This window comes from Gymnogyps californianus, chromosome 27 (assembly GCF_018139145.2).
Source record: "Gymnogyps californianus isolate 813 chromosome 27, ASM1813914v2, whole genome shotgun sequence".
NCBI classification, from domain to species: domain Eukaryota; kingdom Metazoa; phylum Chordata; class Aves; order Accipitriformes; family Cathartidae; genus Gymnogyps; species Gymnogyps californianus.
In genome coordinates this window covers 6,094,629-6,105,069 of record NC_059497.1, presented here as the reverse complement: position 1 = coordinate 6,105,069, position 10,441 = coordinate 6,094,629, and the positions used below count along the sequence as shown (strand labels likewise).

The 10,441-nt window shown below is 45.7% G+C and overlaps 1 protein-coding gene across 1 annotated transcript in view; it reads left to right on the top strand.

Annotated features, from left to right (window-relative positions):
* The window catches only part of LOC127026358 (guanine nucleotide-binding protein G(i) subunit alpha-3), a 378,524-nt gene that overhangs the window by 253,864 nt on the left and 114,219 nt on the right, over positions 1–10,441 (top strand). The window lies entirely within an intron of this gene.

Below are 10,441 nucleotides of genomic sequence, written 5' to 3'. Positions count from 1 at the left end.
AGATGTTTTTTTGAACATCTCTAAGGATGGAGACTCCACAACCTCCCTGGGCAACCTGTGCCAGTGCTCTGTCACCCTCACAGTTAAAAAGTGTTTCCTGATGTTCAGAGGGAACCTTCTGTCTTTCAGTCTGTGCCCGTTGCCTCTTGTCCTGGCACTGGACACCACTGACAAGAGCCTGGCACTGTCCTTTTTGCACCCTCCCTCCAGGTATTTACATACATTAATATGATTCCCCTGAGCTTTCTCTTCTCCAGGCTAAACAGTCCCAGCTCTCTCAGTCTTTCCTCATATGAGAGATGCTCTGGTCCCTTCATCATCTTCATGGCTGTTAGTTTGATTCTCTCCAGTGTGTCCCTCTTGTACTGGGGAGCCCAGAACTGGACCCAGCACTCCAGGTGTGGCCTCACCAGTGCTGAGTTGAGGGGAAGGATCAGCTCCTTCAACCTGCTGGCAATACTTTCCCTAATGCAGCCCAGGATACCCCTCACCTTCGGTGCAGCAAGGGCACATTGCTGGCTCATGTTCAACCTGGTGCCCACTAGGACCCTCAGGTCCTTTTTTCCCAGGCTGCTTTCCAGCTGGGTGGCCCCCAGCATATACTGGTGCAGGGGGGGTTTCTTCCCCAAGTGCGGGACTTTGCACTTCTCCTTGTTGAACTTCATGAGGTTCCTCTCGGCCTATTTCTCCAACCTGTCGAGGTCCCTCTGGATGGCAGCATGACCCTCTGGTGTATCAGCCACCCCTCCCGGTTTTCTGTCATCTGCAGACTTGCTGAGGTACCCTCTGCCCCATCATCCAGCTCATTAATGAAGATGCTGAACAGGACTGAGCGTAAGCTCTCGTGCTGTAGGCAGAAATGCTGTTACTGTCTCATTATCCATATTGAGCTGGGCTCCAACACATTTTCTGAAGTGTCACGGTCCATTTGGACCTTTCAAATTTACAGGACAGCGTACTCTGTGATTTAAACTTTATTTCATGAGCTCATTAAGAAATACAACAAACAAACACAACAAACAGGGCTCAATCCCCTTTGCCCAGACTACTCGATCACGTGAATTCACTTATTCACCACTTGAGTGATAAGGTTTCGTAACTTATAACCCGTAACTCTTAATCCATGCACTTATGAGCAAAAAAAAATAGTTACTTAGCCAACGGTGAGAGTGCTCATCCTTCCTCCTCCATCATGGTGCAGGCGTCCCCTGTATCACACTGGGAAGCATGAAAGCCTCAGCAGTCCAGCTAGTGTTGGATCCGCTTCAAAAGCTTTTGGGTAAGCTGACATTCTATACCTTCCAGCTTGGAGGTTTGGTCTATACCATTTCCATGAGCGAGCAGATTCTGACGAAACTGCCAGACAAAAGATGATGGCTGCAGGAGACAGCGCTCTGCAGGTGCTAATGGCTGCATCGTGGCCCTTTAGCTCTTTCTGGCCAGCTGGCCTGCCTACATGGCGCTCTCGCTTTGACTTAATGGCACTGCTCCCAGCATACATCAGGCCTTAGCATGAGCTGGGTTAGCCAAAATCTGAGCAGGAGTTGAGTGAACAGTCACATGAAGGCAGAACTGAGCTGCCCAGGCTCCAGTGTATTTTCCCCCCAATTCCTTTGGCACAGGAAGATCATCAAAGTAGCTGCCCCTCGGACAGCATCCAGACAGGCTTTCTCGTCCAGCTCATCTTGCCACTTCAGACACGATGGTGGCAGCAAAGCTTTCAAAGCGGTACCAACTCCGTGGCACTAACGCGTCCTGCCATGGGTGGCACTGTGCACAGGACACTGTGGTTCTAATGGCCCAGCTTCCCTCAGCCTTCTCACGTGCTCCATCTGTCGTCTCCACCCAACCGACTGCCCGCGCTCTTTCCTCACTGGGAATCCCTTTGCTGTGTATGGATCTCTTATTCCCAGTTACTGCTCTGGAGGCAACTCTGCTTGTTCCTCAGTGCTTACATCTCCTTGCTGCTAGCTCTGATATTCTTTAATTGCCTTGAACTCATGTCTTCTAACTCAAACTGAACCTGCTTCTTCCAAGCCATCTCATTAACAGACATCCTCAGTTACTGCCCATTTATATCAGCTCTGCCTCTGCCATTGAATAAGTCTCACCTGTCGCTCCCTCCAGAAATAGTTTGAGGGGAGACTAGACAAGCATTTGGACAAGACCTCTATTAGGCATCCCTGAAGAAACAAACTACAACATTCTCAGGAAACCCCTGACCTGCAAATCATTAAAATCCGGGAGAGCATTACAAAGGAGGAATTATACACACTCATGGAAAATGTAACTTTCCAGCTTTCATTGGATCTCAGTGGCCCCCTCTTCTCTCTTTCCCCGTGAAATCATGCCATCACACCCAGAGTCTCCCCTTCTCCCCCCAGTTCATCCCTGTTTACCACCCCTCCAAAGTCCACAAGACATCAGTCACCTTTCTCTACCTATAGTTTCTCTGCATCCCCTTCAACTGACTTCTTCAGCCCGCTACATCACGAACCTCTACTCACTCCAATTTTCTAGCCTCCTTCTGCTAGTGAGTCTTCACACTTTCCCTGACATCCATCCCCTACACTCACAGCCTTCCTAGATGTTGTCTGCCTTTTCACTCCTGCTTCATTTTCTCCAACATGAGACACTGGCTTATCTAATTAGCTCATCCAATTAACTTCCACACTCGGTTAGCTCTCAGTCCTTCATCCACCCACCGATTCCTTCACCTTACCCACAGCACTTACTTTTCTCTCTCTCATCCTTTTTTCTCTATCATCTATCTCGGCTTCAATTCCCTAGAAATATCCTGCCACATAAATTACTTTATATGACAAGTCCTTATAAATCACTTCGTACAGACTCCAAGATTTGCAGTGTCAGTCTTTGTATTTCATGGAAAGGAAAACTTTCAAAATAATCTGTTAAAATTTTGCTTTTACCAACCATAAATTGTCAAAGTGACGTGAAACTTTGAGCACATGTTGGATTCCTCTCCATGTGTGGAGGAACAGCTTGCTAAAGCTATTTTCTTCCATGTGTGTTGACAGGTTCGTTCTCTCTCTTTGATGGGGGCTTAGCTTGTATGGCTAGTATGAAAAAAACCAGGAGTGACTCATCTGATCCCTCTCCAGATACCTGCAGTGTAGATGTCCATATCTGCCAATTGTCCTGTATAGCCAGTCTAGAAAAATGGACTGTTTTCAAGTTTGGTTCCTCTGATCTATTTTAGGCACCCATTTCAACATCAACTCAGTCAGAGTTAATCTTAATGTTAATGGTCATTAGAGTTAATGGTCAGCAGAAGCCTTGGGTGAGTGTGGTGGGTTGACCCTGGCTGGACGCCAGGTGCCCGCCAAAGCCGCTCTATCACTCCCCTCCTAAGCTGGACAGGGGAGAGAAAATATAACAACAGGCTCATGGGTCGAGATAAGGACAGGGAGATCACTCACCAATTACCATCACGGGCAAACCAGACTCAACTTGGGGAAAAAAAATTAATTTATTACCAGTCAAATCAGAGCCAGGTAATGAGAAATAAACCCAAATCTTAAAAACACCTTCCCCCCACCCCTCCCTTCTTCCCAGGCTTAACTTTACTCCTGATTTTCTCTACCTCCTCCCCCCAGTGGCGCAGAGGGACGGGGACTGGGGGTTTCGGTCAGTTCATCACACGTTGTTTCTGCCGCTCCTTCCTCCGCAGGGGGAGGACTCCTCACACTCTTCCCCTGCTCCAGCGTGGGGTCCCTCTCACGGGAGACAGTCCTCCATGAACTTCTCCAACGTGAGTCCTTCCCACAGGCTGCAGTTCTTCACGAACTGCTCCAGCGTGGGTCTCATCCATGGGGTGCAGTCCTTCAGGAACAGACTGCTCCAGCGTGGGTCCCCCGCGGGGTCACAAGCCCTGCCAGCAAACCTGCTCCAGCGCAGGCTTCCCACGGGGTCACAGCCTCCTTTGGGCATCCCCCTGCTCCGGCGTGGGGTCCTCCACAGGCTGCAGGTGGATATCTGCTCCGCCATGGACCTCCATGGGCTGCAGGAGGACAGCCTGCCTCACCATGGTCTTCACCACGGGCTGCAGGGGAATCTCTGCTCCAGCACCTGGAGCACCTCCTCCTCCTCCTTCTTCACTGACCTGGGTGTCTGCAGAGTTGTTCGTCTCACGTATTCTCACTCCTCTCTCCAGCTGCAATTGCTGTTGCACAGTAACTTTTTCCCTTTCTTAAATATGTTATCACAGAGGTGCTACCACCGTCGCTGATGGGCTCGGCCTTGGCCAGCGGCGGGTCCGACTTGGAGCCAGCTGGCATTGGCTCCATCAGACATAGGGGAAGCTTCTAGCAGCTTCTCACAGAAGCCACCCCGGTAGTGCCCCTGCTACAAAAACCTTGCCATGCAAACCCAACACAGTGAGACAGAGGCTGACCTCTAATTTAGGACCTCAGAACTAGGCTTTTGCATTTAGCCAGATTTTAAGAAAACCCTCGGGTACGGACTAAAGCTCTCAGTGGCATGAAATACAACCTGCTTCATGTCAACCCAAATCCCATCTTCCCAACGCTTCAGCTGCTTCACCAGCTCCCAGCCAAAAAGCTAACCATCACTAGTGTTGCCAAACATGGTACTTGATGTCATATTATCAATGAAGATGTTAAAAAACTACTTGTGAGATTCTTGTTACTGATTTTGAAGTTCTTCTTTGGGAACAGACTGAAAGACCCTCTTGTATTCTGTCCTCTCTCTCTTACTCCATGACCATAATCTCCCATTACCTCCCTCCACCTCAAGCAATAGAATGAGTCAAAACTGTCTGGATTTGTGAATCAGAAGGCAAAATTTCCCCTGACACTGCTGTATGCATCCAGATTGTGGTAGCGGGAGGGCTGCAGGGGTGGAGGACCTGACGTGGGAGCAGGTGGATGTTTCCTGAAGAAACCACAGCCCATGGAGGACCCACGCTGGAGCAGCAGAGAAGTGTGAGGAGGGAGGAACAGCAGAGAGGAGCTGTTATGGACTGACCACAACCCCCCATTCCCCATCACCCTGGCGCTGCTCAGGGCAGAGGGCAGGTAGAGGAGTTGGGATGAGGAAGTGAAGTTAAGCCTGGGAAAAAAGGGTGGGTGAGGGGAAGGTGGGGGTTTAATTCTTGTCTTTGTTTCTCACCATCCAAATCTATTTTAATTTGCAATAAACTAAATTAATTTTCCCAAAGTCAAGTGTTTTGCCCATGACGCTAATTGGTAAGTGATCTCCTTGTCTTTAGCTCAACAAATGAGCTTTTTCATCTTCTTTTCTCCCCCTGTGCTGTTGAGGAGGGGGAGTGAGAGAGCAGCTCGGTGGGCATTTGGCAGCCAGCCATGGTCAACCCACCACAATCACATTTGTGAGGGCTCATCTGGAGCACTGCATCCACTTTTGCGCAGCTTCCTCACCCTACCGTACAAATAAGACATCAGCCAACTGGCAAGAGTCCAGAGGAGAGCCACAAAGATTGTCCAGGGCTGGAGCACATGATATACGAGGGGAGACTGAGAAACCTGGGTTTGCTTAGCCTCGAGGAGAGAAAGTAAGGGGGACCTAAGGGCTGTCTTCAGCCACGTAACTGAGGGTCAGTAGAGAAGACAGAGCCGGACTCTTCTTGGAGGTGCACAGTGAAAGGGCAGGAGGCACAAGGTGTAGCAAAGGAAATTCTGGCTGGATAGAAGAAAAATATTTCACTACATAGGTGGCTAAGCACCGGTATGGGGGCTCAGAGAGGTTGTGGGATCTCTTTCCTAGGAAACATTCCAGACTTAACTCATTAAAGCTCTGAACAACCTGGCCTACCTTTGATGTTGGCTCTGCTTTGAGGAAGGGTTGGACATTCAACTTAAACTATTCTATTATTTTGTTAGAATGACCATGAGCAGCATCACCTTCAGCTCAGAATGGGAAGTTCCCTTCTCTGACTTACTGACTCACAAAGCAATACAAGCAACCTGCCAAGGGGTTGGAAAATGAAAGAAAAAAGCTTTGTGGTAATATTTTTTTTTTTAAATTATGAATAAACACTCCTCTCTTCCCTCCCTCTTGTCTGGGATAGCTCAAGGCACATTGCCACAGAGGTTGAGGCCATCTTCTGATCTGTATGATTCCCGATAGACCTGAGAAATTATAATCTTTAAAAATTATTATTTCTTTGTAACATAAGACTGACTTTGGAACCTGCCATGATTGTATACATTAAACCAATGGTGTGCTTACATGGAGAGAGCTGTGGCATGGGGACACTTGAGGACAGAGACTTTCTGGAATAGCGCTGGCAGGTGAAGCCAGGCAGAGGCACCATGACCCGTCACAGTCTATCCATATCACCTCTCTGAGAAGGACCTGCACTGATCTAACCCCTGAACTGCTTCAGGAAATTGTCTGGAGAAAGACCTCATCATTTCAGCCCAGAAGGGAGCCTGTATCATCTCTCACGTGTACTTCTTGACCAGGAACTCATGAACGGGATTTGCTTATACCATGGCTGGTGCTTGTGAATCTCTTTCAATTTTTCTACGAGACCTATAATCTTCACTGAGTTCGTTTTCTTTGAAGCTCCAGAAGCCGTATCATTACAGCTGATTTGTCACTTCAAAAGTTAATTTTGAGTCTTCCCGTTTTCTGAGGATGAGCTGAGAATATAAACTATGATTGTTAAAATTGTATAAGGAATTGTATAATTGAAATAAAAGCAAGAAATAACTTTTATGCTATTGGGGGATTTGCTTTTTAAAATATTGATAGTGCAGTTCCTTCACTGCTCACAGACAATGAAATAACTATCACTTCAGGAAACCAAAGAGATGATCTAGACAAAATAAATGTTCTAGTTCCAAACTCATCAGCAATGCTATTCATTGGAGGCTGGAAGCCAGAAAAAAAAACAACCCAGGGTAAAATGAAAGAAGTTGTCTTGGACACAGAGCTTTCCAGGGGCCAGCTTCTAAAATTTGAAGAGGAATTTGATGTGTTTAGAGAAACAAGAATCAGCGCACAATTCTGTATTAATTTATAATTAATACAGGTGCTGTCCTGGGAATTCACCTAACCCATGAAGTTGATTTTCTACCCTCATGAAAATAACCCCAGTAGATCCCAAACTTCTGTCATCTATTCAGGCTGAAGTGGAAATACCCCCACATCTGAATATATTTAATGGCATGGACGTATTCTAACCCAAAGAAGGGGCAAAGCTCATGGCTCTTCATGTCCTGCCGTGCCATACAAATAGCAGGACTTCACCTGAAGCTACTTGCAGTGATTCCTGCATGCCTGTATGTCCCCAAAAAATCACCAATGGGTTCACCAGAAGTCACCACTCTACCCGGTCAAAAGCTTTTTCTCCTCCTTCTCCTCCCTTCCCACCTGGATATCCTAATGAATGAGGTTTGGTGTCTGACTGAAATGGAAATATTGCGTCTGTCATATTCTGGACATTGTCTGTTCCAGGGCAGCCAAGTAAAAGCTCTGTGGATAAGTTTTTACTATTTCACAGCAGACTGGTGATGTTCTGGCCAGTACATTGAAATCACATGTTTAGACAGAAGCTGGCCTCTAATCTAGAATCTATCAAAGACACACATCGTTAGGACTAACTCCATTTTTTATTTCTTAAAAGCAAAGGAAGCTAGTCTCTGAAAAGTGATTTAAAATTTACCAATCAATCCAGTAGCCGCGGTGCCCTGCAGAAACTTTGTTCAGTTAGATGCAAGCTGATCTGAGCCACTTGGTTTCTCTGCGGTACAATTCTTGCCACAGCAGGATCACCGTTTCCAAGCAGTATTTACTGCACAGGTTTTATTGCGAGAGGATGCCAGCTGGGCTTCTGGGAAATTTGGGTTCCTTCAGATTTGGGCAATTCTTGTCAAGCCTTTCAAGCTCCCTTTGAATAGGCAAAGTACTCCAGTCTCTGTTAACAGCGAGGTAGATCTTTGCCTTTTTCATTTTTAAGAAGCTAGACTAAAAATTTCTCCAAGGTTTTTTCATAGTCATAACTTTTTCCTCATGTTAAATTCAAACACGTTGAGTGAGGTATAACTCAGCCTCCTCTAAATTGCAAAACAGACCCAATGACTTCACACGAACATCAATTTTGATGCAGCCTTTGGGGAAAACCAGTTCAACTGCCTGTCTCCTTTTCCTGCGTGTTCGTATGGCATCATTTGTTTTTGACTTTGAGTTCACCGTGTGTCTAATGAAAGCAGATACTTGTGTGCAGAACTGACAAGCTGTTTATTTATCAAATGCTAGTCCAGTCTTCTCTTCAAGAGGATTATTTCCCTTGTTGGTCTGACACTTCAATTAGAAAAGCAGCCAGACAGATACATCCTCTGCCAGTCAATATGGATATTGTAAACACTTGCTTTTGTCAAACTTGATGCCACTGAGATATCACAAGATGGCAAATTTAGCTGATTAACGTAACTGATGCCCTAATACATCTGGAGTCTTGAACACTTGTGACAGCACTAAATGATGCTGAATTAGAGTTTACCACGTGTTCCCTATTCAATCCATGCTACGTGAATTATAAACTGTTTTATAGTTCTCAGTGCAATTTCTAGCAGTGAGTCATCAAAGGTTTACGTGCCCTACAAAGGCTGGTTCCACCTCTATGGTGATGCATGCCGAATTAATATTTTCAACCATGAAAAGCAAATTTGCAAGTGTAAAGTAGTAAGACTGCCTAAATTCACTGCCAATTATACAGCTTGAAAAAGTAAAGTTGGTATTAGACACAGTAAAACCTTATTTTAATTAAAATAGGACTTCATGAGGGTTCGCAAGAATTTTGCATTCCACTTCTGATTTCTAGACATTAAACAGATTAATGCTTGAAATTCTATTAGAGGTCCACCAAATCCTAGCTAATATTGCTTATTTTGTTAAAGATATTTCTTTGTACAATTACAACTAAACCACAAAGAATTAAAATTCAAAACTCATCCAAAGTTTGAAATGCCAATGGGCTGTTTGAGGATCCATTACCATCATGTTTATAACCAGCAGTTGCTCTGTTGTTTTAAAACAGGTGAACAGCTTATTAAAAACTCAATTAAAGAGTAATATTTTCTAATGAGACCAAGTACAGAAAGTTTCAGGATTAAAGAAAAACACTTGAGTAAGAAAGGAGAGGTAAGTTACAATTTTGACAGGATGATTCAGAGCATGAGGGGAAGAAATCTTGCATAAAAGCCATGTTTTCTACCTTGGAGTGCACACTCCACTGCCTTCCACCAGAGTTTACCACACACGGGAGGGTAATTATTGTTCCTGCTAATGAACCCAGTAAAATAACTCAAGAAATAAACTACTTGGAATTCTAAATCTCACTTTTTAAAGTGACATATCACTTATCAGTGTAATATAATGAAAGAAATGAGGATACAGATTTCTATGTTCTTGGAGTCTAGACCTGGGAAAGGATTTAGATTTAACTCAGACACCACAATTTTTTAGATATAACAACTCAGATGTTTTTATATCTAATACCCAGAACTTCTCCCATCAGCAGAAGCTGGAGAAATCATAGCTTAGTTCTCCGGAAAAACCCAATCAGTCTAGAAACCAGCTATTTCTCCCCTAAACATCCATCGAAAACAAGGTAGTGTTGTCTGGGGAACAGGCAGGTGGTTCTTCACCCTCCCCAGCCTGTGGAGGTTCAAACGGGCAGCACACACGGGAACTCAGCCCTCAACTTGCAGCCACGCTTAGCTGAAGCTGTGACCCAGTGCATGCTGTCAAACTGAAGGGCATCGGGCTTGTAGTGAATAAGTTTCTTCCAAAAAGCATCGTCCATAGGAAGCATGGACAGGTGACTCCAAGTTCAGGGTCAGCTCCAGGCTTGCATCAAACATCTCCCTGATGGTTCTTTGCTGCATAGTCCTCAGCCAGCTAGGACTGTTTGCACTTACTGCTTTGATGAAGAGGTTGGAACACAAATGCTTCAGCGCTGAAAATATAAGACTAATAGGGTCAGTCACAGCAGGACGTCCTAGGCAAGGTTCACCCTAGCAGACCCCATGCCTTGGAGATGACCTTACTGAGGTGAGGCGTGGAACTGCCCTCTGCTGTGACTCCTGGAAAAGACCCACCCGTCACCATCCAGGGGCGAGTCCTCCAGGATAAGGTTATACAATCACTCCTGTTGCCAGCTAGTGATTTCAGTCCTTCAAGCCAACCAATGAAGTTGGTTGAACTGGTGAACACTATTAGCAGCCAAGGTTTCTTCAACAGCAAGGAAGGAAGCTGTCTCATCAACTCCACTGTGGTCAAAATGCTAAAGCAGCTCTGAAAACTCTGCATCTGGTTGGGAAGGGCCCGCCCGAAGCTGAAGTCACCGCAGGCAGATGACCTAATTTGGCCACCTACCTATGGCATGATTCACCACAGCATAAGTGCCTGTTTCTGTCAACTGTGACACAAA